The sequence below is a fragment of the Bos grunniens genome, chromosome 29 (assembly GCF_055505025.1).
Source record: "Bos grunniens cultivar Pamir isolate PY7600 chromosome 29, Bosgru_T2T1.0, whole genome shotgun sequence".
NCBI lineage: Eukaryota > Metazoa > Chordata > Mammalia > Artiodactyla > Bovidae > Bos > Bos grunniens.
The window spans coordinates 39,766,911-39,788,818 of record NC_141193.1 but is presented as its reverse complement, the minus strand read 5'-3'; the positions used below and the strand labels follow the sequence as shown (position 1 = coordinate 39,788,818).

General features: G+C 40.6%; 1 protein-coding gene and 1 long non-coding RNA gene across 35 annotated transcripts in view; one reads left to right on the top strand and one right to left on the bottom strand.

Annotated features, from left to right (window-relative positions):
• The window catches only part of LOC147342529 (uncharacterized), a 37,146-nt gene extending 22,486 nt beyond the window's left edge, over positions 1-14,660 (bottom strand). Inside the window, exon 1 of the long non-coding RNA XR_015157898.1 lies at positions 4,301-14,660. This is a non-coding gene — a long non-coding RNA (uncharacterized LOC147342529). The remainder of the gene's footprint in view (positions 1-4,300) is intronic.
• Positions 1-21,908, top strand: part of DLG2 (discs large MAGUK scaffold protein 2) — a 2,335,250-nt gene that overhangs the window by 2,023,325 nt on the left and 290,017 nt on the right. The gene's annotated exons all lie outside the window — the stretch shown is intronic.

Genomic DNA, 21,908 nt, shown 5'->3' with positions numbered 1-21,908 from the left:
CAGGAGAAGGCAATGGCACCCCACTCCAGTACTCTTGCCTGGAAAATCCTATGGATGGAGGAGCCTGGTAGGCTGCAGTACATGGGGTCGCTAAGAGTTGGACAGGACTGAGTGACTTAACTTTCACTTTGCACTTTCATGCATTGGAGAAGGAAATGGCAACCCACTCCAGTGTTCTTGCCTGGAGAATCCCAGGGACAGGGGAGCCTGGTGGGCTGCTGTCTCTGGGGTCACACAGAGTTGGACATGACTGAAGCGACTTAGCAGCAGCAGCAGCAGGGCTTAATTGAAAGAGCCCCACAGGTCTGCAAAATAGAGACTTCACTCTCAAAGGCACACACAAAATCTCCTGCAACAACAGGACCCATGGAAAAACAGTCATCTAATAGGAGCCTGAGTCAGACCTACCTGCTGGTCTTGGAGCATCTCCTAGAGAAGCAGAAGAGAGGCTCCATGCCTAGCTCTCCTTGTGGCCAGGGGCTCGGACAGCCATACTGGAGCATATCCACCCAGGCATCAGAACCAGTGGAGGTGGGACCAGGTGGGTCCCTCCCTCCAGCTCATTAGTGCCAAGATCCAGCCCTGCCCAATAGCCTGCAGGTATGCATGCTGGGGCGCCTCAGGCCAAACAACTTATCTGAGCAAGGACACGGCCCCGCCCAAGCTTTGCCTGTGCCTGGAGTTCAGTTGCTAAGTTGTGTCTGACTCTGCAATTCCATGGACTGTTGCCTGCCAGGCTCCTCTGTCCAAGGGATTCTCCAGGCAAGAACAATGGAGTGGGTTGCCATACCCTTCTCCAGGGGACCTTCCCGACCCAGGGACTGAACCTGAGTCTCCTGCATCTCCTGCATCAGCAGACGGATTCTTTACCACTGAGCCACCAGGGAAGCCCTGGTTCTGATACCCACAAATTATTTAAAGTGTCTGTATCCTTGTTGCCAGGCTCTAAAAGGCTCCACCTACTCATCTCAGCCGCTATTTAAGAATACTTTGCTCAAACACTGTAGGTTGGCAATATTATGTACTTAACAAAATATATAATTACCCTGGGTGAATAGCTATTCGCCCATTTTAGCTCAGAAAGCATTGGAAGTTCACACTTAAGCAAGGAACTTGTGGCCCACCAGGCAATACCAGACCCTTATAAGGCATGGTCCTGAAGAAAGTCATGTTTTCTGGATTCACACCTGCGCACTTGAAGTGAGGGCTGTCTCAGCTAACTGTAGGTGGACTATGCCTCTCCGTACTGACACTTGGAGATATTCTTGTGGTTCTAGAGTTTACATAGTTAACCAAAGAATTTGTTGAAAAGAACTAAACCTGCTGAGGAATGAATAAAATAGTTTAATCTTTTATGGAAGCAAAAATATGCATAGTAGAACTTTGATAGTTTCAAAATTAATTTTCAATGCTTTTAAGTGTGACTCTGAAGGTCCATAGCTTGTAGTAATATGTAATTTTGTATTAGGATATGGGAGAACTCTTCATTAAGCGTTAGTCTACTTAAATACTATCTGATTCCATTTATATGAGGTAAGAATAGTCAAATTCATTGAGTCAAAACTCCACAGGTAGATGCCAGGGGCCAGGGGGTGGGGGGGATGGAGTAGGAGGATGGGGAGTTAGTGTTTAATGGAGACAGTTTCAGTTCAGGAAGGTGAAGCATTCAGGAAATGGATGATGGTGAGAGTTGCACAACAGTATGAATGTACTTGGTGCCACTGAACTATACAGTTAAATATTGTTAAAATAGTATGCTTTATAGTATGTGACTTTTTTTACAATTAAAAACAATTTTTTAAGAGTAAATCTTAGTATTTCTTACTAAGTCTACAGTAAGAGAGTCTACTAACCAGCCGAATCCTCTTTTAAGAATAGTCTTGTTTTCTTCTCATTCTAACTGCATCATGACTCCCATACCTCTGCTGCTGCTGCTGCTAAGTCACTTCAGTCGCGTCCGACTCTGTGTGACCCCATGGATGGCAGCCCACCAGGCTCCCCCGTCCCTGGGATTCTCCAGGCAAGGACACTGGAGTGGGTTGCCATTTCCTTCTCCAATGCATGAAAGTGAAAAGTGAAAGTGAAGTCGCTCAGTCGTGTCCGACTCTTAGTGACCCCATGGACTGCAGCCTACCAGGCTCCTCCGTCCATGGGGTTTTCCAGGCAAGAGTACTGGAGTGGGGTGCCATTGCCTTCTCCGCCCATACCTCTAGGTGAAACAAAAACACCAAAAAAAAAAAAAGGCTTTGGGAAGAAATTCAGAAAAGAGAATATAGAAAGACTGAGAAAAGTATTGTCTTTTGTCAGAAAGTAGAATTCCTATGGTGAGAAGGGTGGGCAAGTCAGCTCTTATGGGCTATAATGTTATCTGCTAATTTGGTGGATGAGCTGGGGCCACCTGGCTGAGAAAGGCTGAAGGACCACTCTAGCAAAAGGCAAAATCAATGGCCCCTCTAGAGGGGTAACTGGAGAGCAGTTCAGGTGTTCACTGCCATACACTCTTTGCTGATTGCTGACATGACTTGCCATGATGAGCTGGGAATCAGTTGTCTTTGCCTTGGTTCTGGTCTGGGGCCACCTCTCCATTATCTCCCTACTTCTCTTCTGTCTCTGCACTGGTCTGTTTCCAGGACACTTGCACATGAAGGCAGAGAATTCTCAGCCTTCATGTCTAAGATCAGAGGATAACTGTCAACTGAGTTGGACTTCACTGCTATGTTTGCATAGCTCTGACCACTGGGGTCTCTATTTGCTTTCCCACAAAATGCGTAATGTAGGGAACTGAGTAGTTACAGACTTTTCTCCTCTAGTTCTGCTATTTCTGTTGAGCTGTTCACAGTAAAACACTTTCTTTTTTCTCTGCTGAGTCTGTGGGAGCAAATGCTATATAAATAAGCCTGACTTCAGCTGGGAAGACAGTCGGTTCCCTTCTGCATGCCACCAGAAAAGTCTCTCTATACCTCTTCCTCGACTAGAAGGCTTTTCTCTATAGTCATTTTCCCATGCCTCACTGTCACTCTCTTTTTCCTTCCTCCTAGAAGCAGAGCTATATTTTAAAGATCTAATAACTGGCCTCTGGGGTTGTGTGGTTAACCATTTCATGTCCACTTAATATAGTTATTACAATTGCTCAGATTCCTGGCCAGTAGAAATATATGCCCTTTATCTAATCAATGACTATTGAAATCAAAGCAATGTTTGCTGAGTCTGCAGAAGTAATAGAATATCTTTACACTTAGCCTTTGTTTATAAATCTAACTATACTTTCTAGATGTTTAGAGTCTAATATATTTAAAATACTTTATGTATATGTGGATGTACATTCATATTTATATATGTGAGACTATTAAGCTGAAAACACAATTGTCGTCATACATGCTGTTTGCTTGCAGACATCATTGGCTAGATGGCCTGAGCTCTGACAACTGTATATTCTCAGCGTCAGGTTGGGCTTGATTTTGAGTAGTTTAAAACAGTTTTACAGCCACTCATCCAATGCATAATTTATGCTGGATATGCAAAAAAAAAAAATTAACTGGCATTCTTCTTTAATTTTTTATTGCATTTATTTATTTTAGCAATGTATGTTAAATGAAATATTGATTTGTTTACATAATCTTCTTTGAAATAAGGTAAAAGTAGACAAGACCTTGCAGCACAGCAATTTATCCTTTGAATGTTAATCATAGGCAACAAACATTTAAATTTTTTTGTAAAGAAATGGATCTGACATTTCAACTATCCTGGTCTTTAGCAGCTAGAAATATGTTCCAACACTGACCTAGAGTAATACTACATATTTCTGGAAGCAAGTTAACTTTTTTTTACCCTTTTTTATTGAAACCTGTCATAGCAATTAAAGGAATGTATAATTATAGATTAAATTATCATTGATGTTAATTACATCTTTTCCAGCCTGGATCATAGGTTTGTCAACATTGTCCCTATAAAGTATCTTGTCTCATTCTCTGTGCTTTCTCATTAGGACTTCTTTTTCACATGGCAAATTCATTTTCCTATATCTTGAGTTTAAATGAAATGCTCATATCTCTTGCTTGACATGTTTTAGCAATCACAGGTAAGGCCCTTAATCATCTCCCACCTCCCCGCATTCCCCACCTCCTGACCCAGGATTCTCTAATCATCAAGTCAGAGGCCAGAAAAGCAGGCACTGAAGTGAGGAATATGAAGTGATTATGAGCAATAGCCCCTTATTTTATTTAGCACCCACATCAGTGAGGACAGGAGCTCTCTGTTTTCTCACTGTGAGTGATAAATGTTGTTCTTGCGATGTACTCACTTTAGCGAGTAGATGCACTGCTTCTCCATCGTGGGTGTCCTCAACATGGGAAATATCAACCCAGTCAATTAAACACAGCTAGGCAACATAGAAATCAAATTCATTATTTGTAATCCCAGCCCTCTTATTGAATATACTTGACATTTAATGTAAAGTAGGAACTCCAATGTCTTCCAATGAGCATTTATAAGTGAGTATAACTTAGTAGATACTCATTAAAAAGTTTATGTTAGAAAAGTAAAAAAGTAAGTCACCTTTAATTTTAATAGATATTTTTTCCACTAGAAGACAGGCTGCTAGTAGAGAATTCATATGCCTTCCCAGGTGCACACTGGTAAAGAATCCACAAATGAGAATGCAGGAGACAGGAGAGACACATGAGTTTGATCCCTGGGTTGGGAAGCTCCTCTGGAGTAGGAAGTGGCACCCTACTGTGCCATTCTTGCCTGTAAACCTCCATAGACAGAGGAACCTGGCGGGCTACGGTCCACGGGGTCACAAAGAGTCAGACATGACTGAGCATGCACACAAGAGAATTAATATAGTTATTTGAATAATTAATTCAGGATAAATGTACCCCAATTATAAACCCAGCATTTTTAACTGAACCAGTTCCATGTTCAAACAAAGACATCTTTTGTAGGGGGAGGGGAGAAAGGGGAAGAATGGGGCAGAGGCAGGATTTAGTTGAATTTAGTGTTACTGTCTTCTTTCTCTGTTTCACTTTGCACATCATTCTGTAACTTAAAGCTGAGAAATAGGCTCTAGATTTATTTTTTTTAAAAATTGGTGACTTGTGCAGGATTGAAATAGAATTTAATTGTTTGAGGTATGAGATTTTGCATTTCTACTGGAAACTCCCCTAAATAAACATCTATATTCTACAGTATAAAGAAAAACAAAATCTGGTCAAAGAGCCAAGAGTTGAGAGACCTGAGTATTGATCCTTATTCTGTTGCTGGATAAACAACACTGGTCAAGATATTCACCCTTTCTGAGTCTCAGTTAATACAACATGGAAATCATACAATGTTTCCCTTTAAATTCACTGCCCACTCCACCTCGCCCATGACTGTTTTGCTTTCTTCACTTACTTCACACCTTTAAGAACTCTTCTCACTCTCAGCTGTTGAGCTTGTTTTCTGTTTTCCTGAAAAAACAAAAAAACCCTTTGTTTAATCAAAAGAGAACTTCCACAGGCTCCTACCACCTTATCTGCCTACTTACCTGCATCTGTGACTTCTCTTCTGAAACTATGGATGGACTTCCTATGTTTTTGGCCAAGGCCTTCTCCTTTCTCTTATTCAAGGAGACGCTGAACCAGTAATTCTCTCTTTTGCTTTATCAACATTTCCCTCTTCACTGGATCAGTCTCTTTGGAGAAAAATCATACTATTTCTCCCATCTTAAAACAGTCAAACAAACTTGCCACAGCCAAGCTCGTTGGAAAAGTTCTCTGTGTGTGTCCCATTTCTCCTCTTCCACTCTTGAATCTTCTCCATCAGGTTTTCACCCCCCCAAAACTACTTTGCCTTCTCAGTGTCACAGATGACCTCTACTGTCACTTCTTGTATGTCACTTTATTTCTCTATCAGCAGCATTTGACATAGTTATCCACTCTTCTCTCCTAGAAATACTGGTGTCACTTGGCTTATATGACCCACACTTGTATGATTTTTCTCTTTCTGGTTTTCAATTCTCAATCTTGTTTGTGGATTTCCCTTCATTTCCAAGACCTCTGATTAGGAGTGTCCCTGGGCTTTGTTTTCCGTTTAATATGCCATAGACTCATGTCTATGCCAATGAGTCTAATTGCTATCAGCAGTCTGAACACTGGAACACTCCCAAGAGCGCCAGATCCACGTTCAACTTCTCTTGATTGTCTAATAGGATCTCAAACACAGCATGTCCAAAACGGGGCTCTTGATCTTTCATATCCCAGTACCAGCAAGTCCTAAAATCTTTCCCACTTCCGTGAAAAAACTTCATTTTTTTCACTCACTCAGGTCAAAAAACTTGGTGTCATCCTTGACTTCTCTCCATTCTCTCATACATCACATCTGGTCCATAAGCAAATTCTATCAGCCGCACCTTAAATCTATATCCAAACCTTGACCATTTCTTAGCATCTTCTTCTTTCCTGCCTCGTCCATATAACTATCATTGTCTGAAGTATTGCAACTGACCCCTAACGGTCTCCCTAATTATGTCCTTCCCCGCTTCAATCTACTTTCAACACAAGTATAAGTTAGATCATGTCACTAATGCTGTAAAACCCCTCCTATCCCACTCAGAGCAAAAGCCAGATTTTTACTGTTGACCTCTAAGGTCCTGCATGTTAACTCTGATCTTATCCTTCGGACCTACTCACTGTCCCTCTAATATACCAAGCACATTTCCACCTCAGATCCTTGCTGATCTCAGCAAAGAGGTGCTCTCAGCCAGGGAGATTCTCTCTTGAAGTATCTGCATGGCCACCTTTCTTCAACTCTATTAATAAAGCTGGCTTCTTAGTGAGAGTTTTCCTCTCTCCACAGTATACAGACACTTGATATTCCATTCCACTGCTTTTCATTATTCACCTTTACATTTGTCACTGTCAAACATATATTTATGAAACATATTTGTCTGCTACCTCATTAGAATATAAGTTCATTGCAGGCAGGGAGTTATCTATTTTGCTCATTGTTAAATCTCTATTAATCTGGTATATGAGGAAGAGGGTGATCAATAATACTTATTAAATGCATAAAGGAGCATGTGAACTCTTTCCAACCCATACTTGGACTGTAAGCTAGGAGTTACATGACTCCAGGGCACAATCAGTCCCAAAATACTTTTTGAATCATTACTTTTTAAAATTATATTTAGTATGTTGTCTTTGTTTAACTTCATTTAAGATCAGTGTTGGAAATTTAACTTTTATGGGACTCAGTTTTCTCTGAGAAGACAACACAGTATATGTATTTGTCAAGTGAAATACTATTTATAGAGCAGATGAAAGCAGAGATGACTGTAGGGTATAGCAGGGAATAGAGCCCCTCTCAATTACTTCTATGATACCTCAGACTGGAGTCTACAATCATTTATTTTTAAAACTCATTATGCTACCTATAATAATTCTTATTGGTTCAAGTAACTGACTAACCAGAAGAACCCATTCTTCAACTGTCTAAGATATCATTATTATTAGGAATGTTAATGAAATACTGCTCATATTGTTAATAAAATTATATATGGTCATTGGCCTCAGCTGCAAAATACCAACTAGATTTCCAGAGGGAATTCCCATAGGGAACACAGAGAACAGTAGGCAAAATCACATTCTTTATTCCTAAATGAGTTTTAGCCTTAAATTCTAGGGACAGTGAGCTGGGTCATATGAAAATCTTAGAGGTTTGTCTTGATGCTATAGCTTCAAAACAAGAGCAAAAACAAGCCTGAGCATTTTTTCTTGTGACCTCTTCTGGACTTTGTCCATGATTTTTCCTCAGCCCAAATCAGACATCTCCCTTCCTGAGAGTGAAAGAGAGCATGGGTCTAATTAGTTCATGACAATCTGATCCCAGAGAATTGTGTTTATTCAGTAATGCAGGTGGTTATAAATAGGGCAGTCTTTGTGATTAATGGCAACATTATTCTTACTAGAAGCAAAGAAATGCTTCACTTATTTCATCTCATGAGGTCAGGCTTTATGGCCATTCTCTCTTTGGAATAAAACTGCAATATTTACAAGACATAACTGTGTTATACAATTTAAAGGTATCTGCCAGTTTCTTCCATATTGTCCCTCTATACACATTGGTAAGAAATGATCCTATCTCACTGGGCGCAGCTAGATATGAACCAAAAGGAATTTACAAGGGTCCTTCCTGGGATTTGAAATTTGATCTTAGAGGTGTTCATCTCTCTGTGTTGTTTTCGTGCTTTAACTCAAAGATGACATAAAGCTGGGACAGGGACTGGAGCTGCAGCTGCTGTGTCTGGCCATGTGTGTGGAGAACATGGGTCCTCAGGGGGAAAGAAGACTGAGACTAACAAAGGAGAGAAAAAGGAGGAGGCCACGTGACAGGAGAGCAAGACCAACGGTAGAGATGATCATTGAAAACGCCATTTCCAGACTCTGTCAAAGTCAGATTCCACATCTTTGTCTTGCGGTTTAGAGATGACACCTGTATCCCGACAACAAAATTCCCACTTTAGCTTAAGTAATTTGAATGAAGATCTGTTTTCTAAATAAAATTGTTCCCTGGGCTTCGCTGGTGGTGTAGTTGAGAGTAATCTACCTGCCAACGCAGTGAACATGGATTTGATCCATGGTCCAGGAAGATTCCACATGCCGCCGAGCTACTAAGCCCATGAGCCATAACTGCTGAGCCCATGCTCTAGAGCCCATGAGACCCCACTACTGAAGCCCTTGAGCCTAGAGGCTGTGCTCTGCAACAAGAGACTGTTGCAGAGCCACCACGATGAAAAGGCCACACACCACAACTAGAAAGTGGCCCCCATGCACCGCAACTAGAAAATCCCAAGCAAAGCAACGAAGACCCAGCACAGCCAAAAATAAATAAATAAACAAAAATTTTTAAAAAGAAAAAAAATATTGCTCCTGAAATAGACACTATAGTGACTATACCTCCAAGAAAAAAAGTTGCCTCTCTGGCAGCTGTGACTTGATCCTAGGGCTTTCCATGCTAATCATCACTGCTACCTCTCATCATTGTTGTGCTGCTAGAATTTCATATGGAAGCCCTACATGTCTTGAAGGATCTCTCCCCTGTGATGGCCAGCCCCACAAAAGCCATATGTGGAGCCATGACCAGTAATGAACTGAGTCAGGCAGAACATCATGACTGACCAAAATCTATGTAGAATTTTTTTTTCCATAAAAGGTTAGAATGTTAGAAAATGTTTTAAAGATAAATGAATCTGATCTTTTCAAAGTATAAAGAACATTTTCATTCATTTACTTCATTTCAAATAAAAAACAAAAACCAAGAACCCTGCACAATTCCTGTTTCTTCTTATTTGGCAGAGGGAGGGAATGATTAAGTGGGAACAAAGTTATAGAAATTCTATTTTGGAGGTGAAATTAAAAATTATCATACATTCCCTAAGGGCAGTATAATTAGCTTACCTAAACCTAGACAGCATTTTAAAAGAGCAGAGACATCAGTTTGCCAACAAAGGTCCCTACAGTCAAAGCTATGGTTTTTCCAGTAGTCATATATGGCTGTGAGAGTTGGACCATAAAGAAGGCTGAGTGCTGAAGAATTGATGCTTTTGAACTGTGGTGCTGGAAAAGACTCTTGAGAGTCCCTTGGACTGCAAGGAGATCCAACCAGTCAATCCTAAAGGAGATCAACCCTGAATATTCATTGGAAGGACTGATGCTGAAGCTCCTATACTTTGGCCACTTGAGGCAAAGAGCTGAGTCATTGGAAAAGACCCTGATGCTGGGAAAGATTGAAGGGAAAAGAAGAAGGCAGGAGACCATGAAATGGTTAGATAGCATCACCAACTCAATGGTCATGAGTTTGAGCAAACTCCAGGAGTTAGTGAAGGACAGGGAAACCTGGTGTGCTGCAGTCCATGGGATCACAGAGTCAGACACAGCTTAGTGACTGAACAGCATTAAAAAGATATCCTTCAACTGTATGCAAAAGGAAGGAGAAAAAATCAAGCAGTCATTATGTTGAGAGTGTTAAACATCACCTTCTGAGTGCAGCTGTCCTTGACCCTTACATCTCAGGCAGAGTCATATCTCCTTCTTAGGGATCATTGACCTTTTGGACATATCCATGTACTGTCCCATGCCCATGATAATGGTTGGTTTGCTTGTCTTTTTCCCCCACCAAATAGTAAGCATCTTGAGTAGTAAGTAGGGCAATCAAATAAGAGAGATAGTAGAGTAGAAAAGTAGGCTTCTAGGGACAGGGATGCTGTGGAGAAGTAAGAAAGCTTATCTTGTAGTTCAGGTTGGGTTGAACTCGAAGTGTTTTTGAGAAAATGTCCAGTTGATTATATATATAATGAGAACAGGGTAATACTCTAACCTACCATTAAAGATCTGGAGGTAATCAGGGTATGGTTGGTAGTTAAAACTATTATAATCCATGGTGTTATCCCAGGAGAACAAATCAAGTAGAGAAGAAAGCCAAAAGCAGAACCTTGGTGAATATATATATATATATATTCAATATATATATATTCAATATATATATATATTCAATATATATATATTCAATATATATATATATGGCAGGTCATATCCTCTAAGGTGCTATTTTTCAAAAACCTTAACAGAGTAAGTGCAGACTCTATCCAAAAGGAGGCAGCATTCCATAGTGTTAAGGGCAGGGACTCTAGAGGCAGGTTGCCTGAATCGAAACCCCAGCTGCACCTTTTACTAGTTGTGTGAATTTGGGAGGGTTGTTAATCTCTCCATGCCTCAGAATTGCCTCCTCAGTGAAGTGGGGCTAATAATACCACCTACATCATAAGGTAGCTCAGTTGGTAACAAATCTGCCTGCAGTGTAGGAGACCCAGGTTCAATCCCTGGGTCGGGAAGATCTTCTGGAGAAGGAAATGGCAACCCATGCCAGTATTCTTGCCTGGAGAATTCCATGGACAGAAGAGACTGATGAGCCACAGTCCGTGAAGTCACAAAGAATCGGGCACAACTTAGCGACTAAACCACCACCATCCATAAGGTTATTATAAGAATTAATACTTAAAACAGTGTCTGGCATATCCTAAGCTCTATATGTGTTGGTTAAAAAAAAAGAAAGAGAAAGAATTCTTAACCCCAAGTTGGGTTAATTTTTGTTTAAATTACTTAAATATATATAATATAAACTAGATGTAATTATACTTACATCACTAATACAACCATGAAACCAAAGCGTACTTATAAATTAAACATAATGAAAATCCTAAACAAATTAAATTCAAACTTACGATGTTAATTTTATGCAATAGCTTATGTTATTTTGTCAAATTAACCATTCTCAACATGAGTTACGATAGTGACTACAGGTTGTGTTGGGCTTGGTACACTTCCACTTCCACGCACCATGTAATGATTCAGTCCTCCCACCACTTTTCCATTTTTGTATAATGTCTCCAAGATACTGTTTAACCTTATAACATGTCCACCCATGTTCTTTTCTCTTAAGTTCAAGACAATTAAAGCAATGCCATTTGGTGTCAAGGTATTCTTATATACAAAGGTGAAAGGCACGGAAGTCTCAGGATACAGCTTGGTTGTAAGACAATCATCTAGATAATCTAAAATGTGTTTGCATCATTATTCAAGATAATCTTGCAAATGAAAACATAAGCTTAATACTCTTATGAAGAACTGAAGAACTCATGGGTCTTCATAATGTATCTCCTGACCCCAGTCTAAGAAATAAGATTATAAGGAGTTGCTTTGAAAGATATAGGTGATAACTGAAGGGAGTATAGTGTTATAAACCTTTAACAAAGAAAATACTTGAACACATTTAATAATTGAGGAAGGATCTAGGAAAGAGGGAGAGGTTAAAGATAAAGTGAGTGAATAATTGGGAGAATAGATCTTCAAAGAGACAGGAGTTTTTGGAATCAAAAGCAGAAGTAGAGGGGCTAGAGGAAAACAGGAGAAAGCTAATTCCAATGCAAATTTGTAAATTTGGTTTAGAGATAGTGGTGCACATCTTTCTCCCCTACTCCCCAACAAGTTTGGACACTTCTTGCTATGTAAAGAACACACCAATAGAATCTAATTTGACAGCATTTAGCCAGGCTTTGGGGACTTCCCAGCTCAATCAGTGGTAAAGAATCAGCCTGCCAATGCAGGAGACACAGGAGACAAGGATTCAGTCCCTGCGTCCGGAAGATCCCCTAGAGAAGGAAATGGCAGCCCACTCCAGAATTCCTGCCAGGACAATCCCATGGACAGAGAAGCCTGGTGGGCTACAGTCCAGAGGGTTGCAAAGAGTTGGACATGATTTAGCAACTGAGCGTGAGCACAAGCCAGGTTTTTATTCTACAATGTACCTCAAAAGCACTGAGAATCAGTTCAGTTCAGTCGCTCAGTCGTGTCTGACTCTTTGCGATCCCATGCACGCCAGGCCTCCCTTACCAACTCCATTACCAACTCCCAGAGTGTACTCAAACTCATGTCCATTGAGTTGGTGATGCCATCCAACCATCTCATCCTCTATCATCCCCTTCTCCTCCCACCCTCAATCTTTCCCAACATCAGGGTCTTTCCAATGAATCAGTTCTTCACATCAAGTGGCCAAAGTATTGGAGTTTCAGTTTCAGCATCAGTCCTTCCAATGAATGTTGAGGATTGATTTCCTTTAGGATTGACTGGTTTTATCTCCTTGCAGTCCAAGGGACTCTCAAGAGTCGTCTCCAACACCACAGTTCAAAAGTATCAATTCTTCAGCACTCAGCTTTCTTTATGGTCCAACTCTTACATCCATACATGACTACTGGAGAAACCATAGCTTTAACTAGACAGACCTTTGTTGGTAAAGTAATGTCTCTGCTTTTTAATATGCTGTCTGCTGCTAAATCGCTTCAGTCGTGTCCAACTCTGTGTGACCCCATAGACAGCAGCCCAACCAGGCTTCCCCGTCCCTGGGATTCTCAAGGCAAGAACACTGGAGTGGGTTGCCATTTCCTTCTCCAATGCATGAAAGTGAAGAGTGAAGTGAAGTCGCTCAGTCGTGTCTGACTCTTAGCAACCCCATGGACTGTAGCCCACGAGGCTCCTCCGTCCATGGGATTTTCCAGGCAGGAGTACTGGAGTGGGGTGCCATAGCTTTCTCCGAATATGCTATCTAGGTTGGTCATAACTTTTCTTCCAAGGAACAAGCGTCTTTTAATTTCATGGCTGTAGTCACCATCTGCAGTGATTTTGGAGCCCCCTCCAAAAAAGCCTATCACTGTTTCCACTGTTTCCCCATCTATTTGCCATGAAGTGAAGGGACCAGATGCCATGATCTTAGTTTTCTGAATGTTGAGTTTTAAGCCAACTTTTTCACTCTCCTCTTTCACTTTCATCAAGAGGCTCTTTAGTTCTTCTTCGCTGTCTGCCATAAGGGTGGTGTCATCTGCATAATTAAATCCTGTAAAAAGAACCTCAGGATTAATAGATAAATTGATCAAGATGCGTGGGAAGCAGATTTCAATGTTGATATCCAGAGAGTTTAGGAACTCAGATTAATAATTTCGGTTGTTTTTGCTAATTGCTAATGACAGGTATATATATTTTGGCATCCGAAGAAGGCAGTGGTGTGGAGACAGCCTGGATTAAAATTTTAAGCAGGGGAAGTGAATTATTCTTTCCCTCAATATAAAAGGTTCTGGAAATTAATCATTTTATTTCAGAATGAAATCTGAATGGCGACAGGGCAGGCCTGGGCAGCTAACTTAACATAGTTTTAGCTGCTGTGTAGGTGGAATTAAAAAAAAAAAAAGCTTCCTGAAACTCTTGTTTATACCAAATCCTGGTGCCAAACAGGTGTCCTAGACTCCCAGAGGTGCTGAGTCATAAACATTCATGAGGCATTTTCTGTGTCAGTATTTTCAGCTATCAGATTAAAGTGGTAATGGATCTAGAGACTGAAAGGCTGCTTAGGATTTCCAGAATTCTAAAAGCAGACGGTCTCTGGGTCAGGATTAAGTTCTTTGAGTGCAGAGCAACCATAAAATCACTCTCTGTTAAGTGAGAATGACTATGACTAGTGAAAATGCATATATGGGAACCAATTTTTTCTTGATAACAGAGGGTATTAATGTTGACTTCCACATTCAACATAAGAAACAAATTTCACATATTCACCGAAAAGTGACACCTTTCAAGTTGAATTCCTTCTAAAGCACAGGGCTTGATTTGTATCCTGCCCTGTTGTCATGGGTAGAACCACGGGTCACCATGTGATTCAGTCAGAGTTCATATGGAAAACTGAAGCTGTCCTGTGATGTTTAAAAGGAAAGAAATGTAATATGGGGAATTAAATATATGAATAGTATCACTGAAGAACCGCAAGAGTAGGAATTAGGAGGCTGTTGCTGGATTGAAGTCAAGAACATGCCTCTAGGACTTCCCTGGTGGATCAGTAGTTAAGAAATCACCTGCCAATGCAGGAGACATAGATTCGATCCCTGATTCGGAAAGATCCCACATGCCACGGAGCAGCTAAGCCCATACACCACAACTATTAAGCCTGTGCTCTAGCGCCGAGAACTGCAACTGCTGAAGCCCGCGTGCCCGAGAGTCTGTGCTTGGCAACAAGAGAAGCCACCACAGTGAGAAGCCAGGGCACTGCAACTAGAGAGCAGCCATGGAAGCAGCAAAGACCCAGCACAACCAAAATAAATAAACAAGAACAAACCGCTGTACTTGCAATCTAGAGATAAAGCAGAAAGGATTAGAAAACAGTTGATATATCCTCCTTTGCTTCTCAGCACTCAATTCTGGATAGTCTTGCTGACAGCAGAAAGAGCAGAAATAAGGCCTCTTTTTTACTTCGGCCTTCTAAAAAAACCCAGAGCATCCAGCAGCAGGAACTTAATTTGCATCATGAACCCTCGCTGGAAGGAAGTCTAGGAAACATGGTATTTAGTTTTGCAGGCTCTGTAGTAACAAAATTCCATAGAGAGAAGTAGGAATAGATGCTGAGGGCTGACTGATCCTACCCACTACATCATAATAAAAATAGCCAACCTTTACTGAGCATTCACTATTTTCTGGGTGGTGGTTGTTGGTCAGCCACTCAGTTGTGTCCGACTCTTTGTGACCCCATAGACTGCAGCACGCCAGGCTTCCCTGTCCTTTACCATCTCCTGGAGTTTGCTCAAACTCACGTCCATTGAGTCGGTGATGCCGTCCAACCATCTCGTCTTCTGTTGTCCCCTTCTCCTCCTGCCTTCTATCTCTCCTGGGTCCTCTGCTTACATTTTCACTCATGTCATCCCCATTGCAACCTTACGAGGTACATGCTGTTTCTAGCTTCAATTTACAGACAAGGAAACTAGTGTCGAGAACGTAAGCTAGCCTGCCCTGGGTCATATACCTTGTAAGTGGAAATTCAAGATTCAAACCGGGCAATCTGGCTCCATTAACACCTAACCCTCCATGGAACAGCCATTCATATAGTAGTTGACATGTTACCTTTCATATAGCATCTAACACTTCTCTACTGCTTTATAGACTTCAAAGCACAAAGCAATTTGTAAAAACAAATAATCTGCCAAGCAGATGGGAAATCTTCACAGGAAACTATGATATTGTCAGAAAGCTCTAGGTGAACATGGAGTTAGAAAAGGAAGATTTAATCAGATTGTCTTATGAGCTTGCATCATTCATTTTTGATAATTTGATAACCTTATCTTTACTAGAAAGGTGGACATACGACGAGGTCATCAACAGGTATGAGTTGGCTGTACAAGGAATGCAGGGAACTTTTAACAGTAACAAATTTTTATTATCCAGATTATTTCTTATATGAAAGAAAATGAAAGTGTTAGTTACTCAGTCCTGTCCAACTCTTTGCAACCCCATGGACTGTAGCCCACTAAGCTCCCCTGTCCGTGGGATTCTCCAGGCAAGAACTCTGTAGTGGGCTGCATTTCCCTTCTCCAGGGTATCTTCCTGACCCAGGGATCAAACCCAGGTCTCCCTCATTGCAGGAAGATTCTTGACCATCTGAGCCACCAGGGAAGCCCATATTTCTTATATATACCTTGTGAATCACAGTTCTCCTAAATACACATACACTCACTCTCTTACCCTTTTCATCCCTACCCGTACCCCATTCATTCTCTCTCTCTTCCTCTCTCTGTCTCTCTCTCTCTCACACACACACACAAGTACATTTATTACTGGGACAACAAATGAGAGGTGACAACTGACATGAGTAAAGGAGTAGAAATTTGGTGGAAAAACTTGGTGGTAGGAGCATCTCAAGCAGAAGAAAGGGCATGAGAAAAAGTCCCAGAGTCCCAGAGGAGCATGACATCTTCAAAGCATGGCACAGGGCTCCAGGTGACCATGGGGTTAAAGACAAGAGGGATGAGAAAGGGGAAATGAGGAGGAAGAAAGTGGTCACTTTAGTGAGGAACACTGTCACATAAAGTGGTCTCAGCTTAAACATGAAGGCAACTAGAAGCCAATGAACAGCTTTAGGCAGGGGAAAAAAAACTGATCTGATGGGAGTTAGGAAAAAATTAAACTGGATGCTCTTTCTATAGTTCAGGAAAGAGAGGGAGATGAAGACCTGATATAAAATAGGGTACTTGGTACTTCACTGTTGATCTAGTGGCTAAGACTCTGCTCTCCCAACGCAGGGGACCTGGGTTCGATCCCTGGCCAGAGAACTCAATCCTGCTGCTGCAGCTAAGACCCAGCACAGTCAAATAAAAATAAATATTTTTTAAAATAAGTAGATAAATAAAATAGAGTACTTAAGGTAGAGAAGAGGCAATGGATTAGAGAGATATTTCTGAAGTAGAACTGACAGACTTGGGGACCTATTGAATGCAGCGGTTATGGAAAGAAAAAAGAGTATTAGAAGCTTCTAGGTTAGAAGATTGTGGACAATAGTTCCACCAGCAGAGATGGATAAAACCACATCATCCTTAGAGTCAGTCAAGCTTGCTTTTGAAGCATGAATTGTAGAACTAAACATAGATCACTAAACCTGTGATCTGGACAAAGTAGGAAGATTATTCTGACCTTAGTTGCATGGATCCACTTATTTTTGGTCACTATTAATGCAGCCAAATATAGAATTCTTGACTCAGATTAAGTGCATGGTCACATAAACCCACACAGTCACATTTTATTTTATTTGTGTTGTCTTATCTTTCTTGCCGACTCAGTGGACATGAATTTGAGCAAATTCCAGGAGTCAGTGCAGCCTGGTGTGCTGCAGTCCTTGGGGTTGCAAAGAGTCAGACACAACTTAACGATTGAACACCAACAGCTTCTCTTTCTCACTAGAGTATAATTTATACGGTACTTTAAGGCAAAAATGGAGATTGCTCTAATTTCTGAATGTTTAATGGCAATCATTTACATGGAATATATGTTCATATTGGCATTATTAATAATAGTACAAAATCCACTGAAGTGTTTCATATAGAAGAATTTTGAACAGATACTCTGTCCTCATGGTTTTAGTGTGCAGAGAGCCCTGAAAATTTTTCCAGAAACTCTAATTTTCAGAATGTTCCTTCCATGGCACAAGTGCTTTTACAAAGCAGTTTCATTCTCACTCATCACTAAAATATCACCTTTACTTTGTACCATGGGGTATAGAGAAAGTGTATTTATCTTTACTCTCTTTATAAAAATTTCCACTGAAGTACAACATATGGACAGGAAGGTATACAAATCAGAAGTGTACTGTATGTGTCACTGCAGAGTGAGTATACCCATGTAATCACCGCGCAGATAACACAACAAGGCTTCTTTTTTCAGTTAATTCTTTTTGTGGTTGATGTGTAGCTGATTAAGACAGCTCCTCTTTTTGCCTCACCAATTTTTACCCTCTTTCCCAAAGGTAACCAATATCCTAGCTTCTAACACCTTTGATTACTTTTTACCTGGTTTGCACTTCAAATAAATAAAATCATCCAGTATGTATTCTTTTGTATCTGGTTTCTTACATTCAGCTTGGGACTTGTGAGGTTCATCCATGCTGTTGTTCATATAACAGTAATCCATTCAGTTTTATTGCTATGTAGCATTTCATTGTATGAAATACAATTCACTTATCAATTCTAGTGTTAATGGTCATTTAGGTTATTTCTGGTACTTGACTGTTATTGGTAATGCTTCTCTGAATACTTTTGTACATGTCCATTCAATCTAAGATATTGGAATGAAATTGCTGCAACAGAGAAGATCAGTTTTAGGAGATATTGCTAAACAATTTTCCAAAGAGAAAGTGAATTTACAGTCCCATATGGAGTTCTTGGAGAAGGCAATGGCAACCCACTCCAGTACTCTTGCCTGGAAAATCCCATGGGAGGAGCCTGGTAGGCTGCAGTCCATGGGGTCGCTAAGAGTCGGGCACGACTGAGTGCCTTCACTTTCACTTTTCACTTTCATGCATTGGAGAAGGAAATGGCAACTCACTCTGGTGTTCTTGCTTGGAGAATCCCAGAGACGGTGGAGCCTGGTGGACTGCCATCTATGGGGTTGCACAGAGTTGGACACGAGTGAAGTGACTTAGCAGCAGCAGCAGCAGCATGGAGTTCTTTATCCTCACCAACACTTGACTTCTTCAGTCTTCTTCATTTTAACCGTCCTAGTGTGCGTGGATCTGTGTGTGTATCAATTCTACAAACTGAAAGACAGTTTGTAGAATTGATATTTAATTTCTTATTTGCAAATAGTTTACAAAATGAAACTGGTTTGAGACATCCATCAAGTCCACTAATCTATCATAGTTAACAGAAATTTTATTGAACCTAATCATCTTGATCATTAAAAATATTATCTACTTAAATGTTTTTTCCTTGTTTGCTTTGGTTTTGTTTTACAGCTTTAACACATCAACATAAAATTAAGAAAGAGACAATTTTGAATAAAATCACAATCTGCTTTACTCAACTAGATATAAAATTTTAGCATTTTATAAAATGTTTTGGTGTTTAAGAGTAAGCATTCTTCACAAAATGCTATTCATTTAAAGAACAATAGCCAATGGGAAAACTGTGCAAAGGCAGATTTCTTTTTCTCATTTATGATGTATGGGGCTGCATTTTATTGCTTATTTCATTTTCTGTTTCATGCTTTTGATTCTTTCTGGTTTTTATTTCTCTGTTTACTTGCTCCTGCCCTCCTGTGGCTAACTAAACATGTTTTAGAATTCCATTTTGATTTATCTATAGTGTTTTGGAGTACATCACTTGTATAACTTTTCATTGTTTGCTCTAGGTACTATATTTTGCATATAACCCACATATATATTTATATATATATAATCAAAGTCTACTAGCACTGACACATTTCTAGTTTGAGAAGTGGAGAAATTTGCCTCCCTTATGTTCCTTTACCCTTCCCATTTATAGTATGTTTGTCTGGGCTTTATTCTACATACACTGAGAACTACATTAAGAATTGTTATAATTTTCCCTCAAATGTCAAACAGAAGTGAGGAAACTCAGGAGAAGGAAAGCGTATTGTATTTACCCATAATCCATTCTTTAAAATTTTTTTTATTATTTTATTTTTTAGAAAAAATTTTTTAAATGTTTATTTATTTGGTTGCTCTGAGTCTTAGTTGAGGCATGCAAGATCTATCTTCATTGCAGCACCCAGGATATTTTAGCTGCAGCACATGAGAACTCTAAGTTAAGGCATGTGGGATCCAGTTCCCTGACCAGGGATGGAACCAGGCTCCCTGCTTTGGGAGCTCAGAGTCTTAGCCACTGGACCACCAGGGAAGTCCCGACAATTTGTTCTTATCATGTTCAGGATTCCTTCTTTTATCACTACCTCCTGTCTGGAGAACTTTATCAAACATTCTTTTAGGGTAGATCTTTTTAAAACTGCGCTTCCCTTGTAGCTCAGTTGGTAAAGAATCCGCCTGCAGTGCAGGAGTCTGCCTCCAATGCAGGAGACCCGAGTTCGATTCCTGGGTTGGGAAGAACCCCTGGAGAAGAAAAAGGCAGCCCGCTCCAGTATTCTTGCCTGGGAAATCCCATGCACAGAGGAGCTTGACTGGCTACAGTCCTTGGGGTCCCAAGTGTCGGACATGCCTGAGCAAGTAAACCACAAAGCTCCACTCCCTTTCTCATCTTCTAGCTACTCAGATGCCATGAATGTTAGGTCTTTTGTTATAGCCCCATATGTCTCTGAGGGCCCTGTATTTTGTTGTTTATTTTGTTTCATTTTTCTGGTCTATTTATCTCTACTGTTCAGATTGAATAGTTTCTACTGTTTTATATTAATCCCTTTATTGGGGTATGATTGACATGCAGAAAGCTGTAGACAGTTAATATATACAACTTGATGTGAATTTCTATTGTTTTACCTTGAAGTTTATCTTCAGGTTACCTGTCTCTGCATTCTGTGACTGAGCTTGTTTATTGAGTCTTTAAATTTCAGTCATTGTGTTTTTTAGTTCTAAAAATTTCACTCAGTTTTTCTATTTTCTGTTTCTTGGCTGAGACTTTCTATTTTTTTCATTTGTTTCAAGCATGTTTGTAATTGCTTAGTGAAACAATGCAGCTCAGGGAAATTCAGTAGTTACTTTCAATCCTGGCCAGAAATCTTGAACGTTTGTATCATATCAGTGTTAGCGTCTGTTAATGGCCTTTCTCATTCAGAGACCTTCCCGGTTCTTTGGAAGGTGAGGGATTTTGTCTTCATGTGATTGAAACCTGGATATTTGGAGACATTGTAAGACTCAGGATCTTAAAGTTTGTGTTTCAGTAATCTATAAAGATTCCATAATTCAGCTCCTTTCGATTGGACCCACAGAAACCAGTGGGGCACACTCCAGTCCCATCTGCTTTGTGAAACTCCTTCTCTTTCTTCAAGTTTCCTCCAGTCCTTAAATGTAAGAGAGAGACACTGACTGAAAGACTAAGCGAAAGCTACGGCAGCAACCCAGATACTGAATATAGAAGGCTCGATTTCTGATTTTTTAAAGAAAAGGTTAATATGAAGAGAAGCACTGCTACTTTTTTCGTGACATGTACACTATCTTGTGAACTCCCTGAGGTGTCCTCACTCCCAGCACTTTGGCGCTTACGCTACAAATAGTGGATAACTTTTAAACGACTTTGAGCAGGACTTATGTATTAAAATCTATCCTGATAGCAGTAAGGAGCGCACATCAGAATAAAGCAAGGAAGTGACTATGAGAGACAATGAAGACACATTACAGTGCAGCTAGCCAAGTTCTCAGTAAGCTTGACAGGACTTGGTAAATAAGGTGGGATGTCCAGGCACTTGGGTGGATGAACCTCTGAGCACAGTAGAGTTAGTAGGGTTGAGAAAAGTGATGACACCTTTAGTGACACCTGATGACTTAGAATCCTGTCCCTCTTTGTACAAAACATAGGTTCCAGGCCATATCTCTGCCTTAAGGAAATTTCAAAGTTCTTTTCCTAAAGCATTTAAGAAAACACAGCCGGGCTTCCCTGGCGGTCCAGTGGTTAGGAATCTGCCTTGCAATGCAGGGGGTACCAGTTCCATCGCTGGTCTGGGAAGACCCCCAATGCCTGAGGCAACTAAGCCCATGCACCACGACTAGTAAGCCCACACTCCGAAGCCCGCGAGCCATGACTCCTGAAGCCCACGTGCCCCAGAGCCTGTGCCCCACAGCACGAGAAGCCACCACGATGAGAAGCCTGCACATTGTGACAAGGGAGTAGCCCCCACTCACCTCAACTAGAGAAGTCCGCACAGAGCAACAAAGGCCCAGCACAGCCAAAAGTAAGTGAATATTTTTTTAAAAAGAAAACAAGCCAATCCAGCTGGACTGTCCTAGACAGGTACATTTTGTGTGGACAGTAATGCCAGGGAACCCCGTGTGACTGATGTGTGCCTTTAGGAACAACCTCTAAAAATAAGCATGCCCTTTTTTAA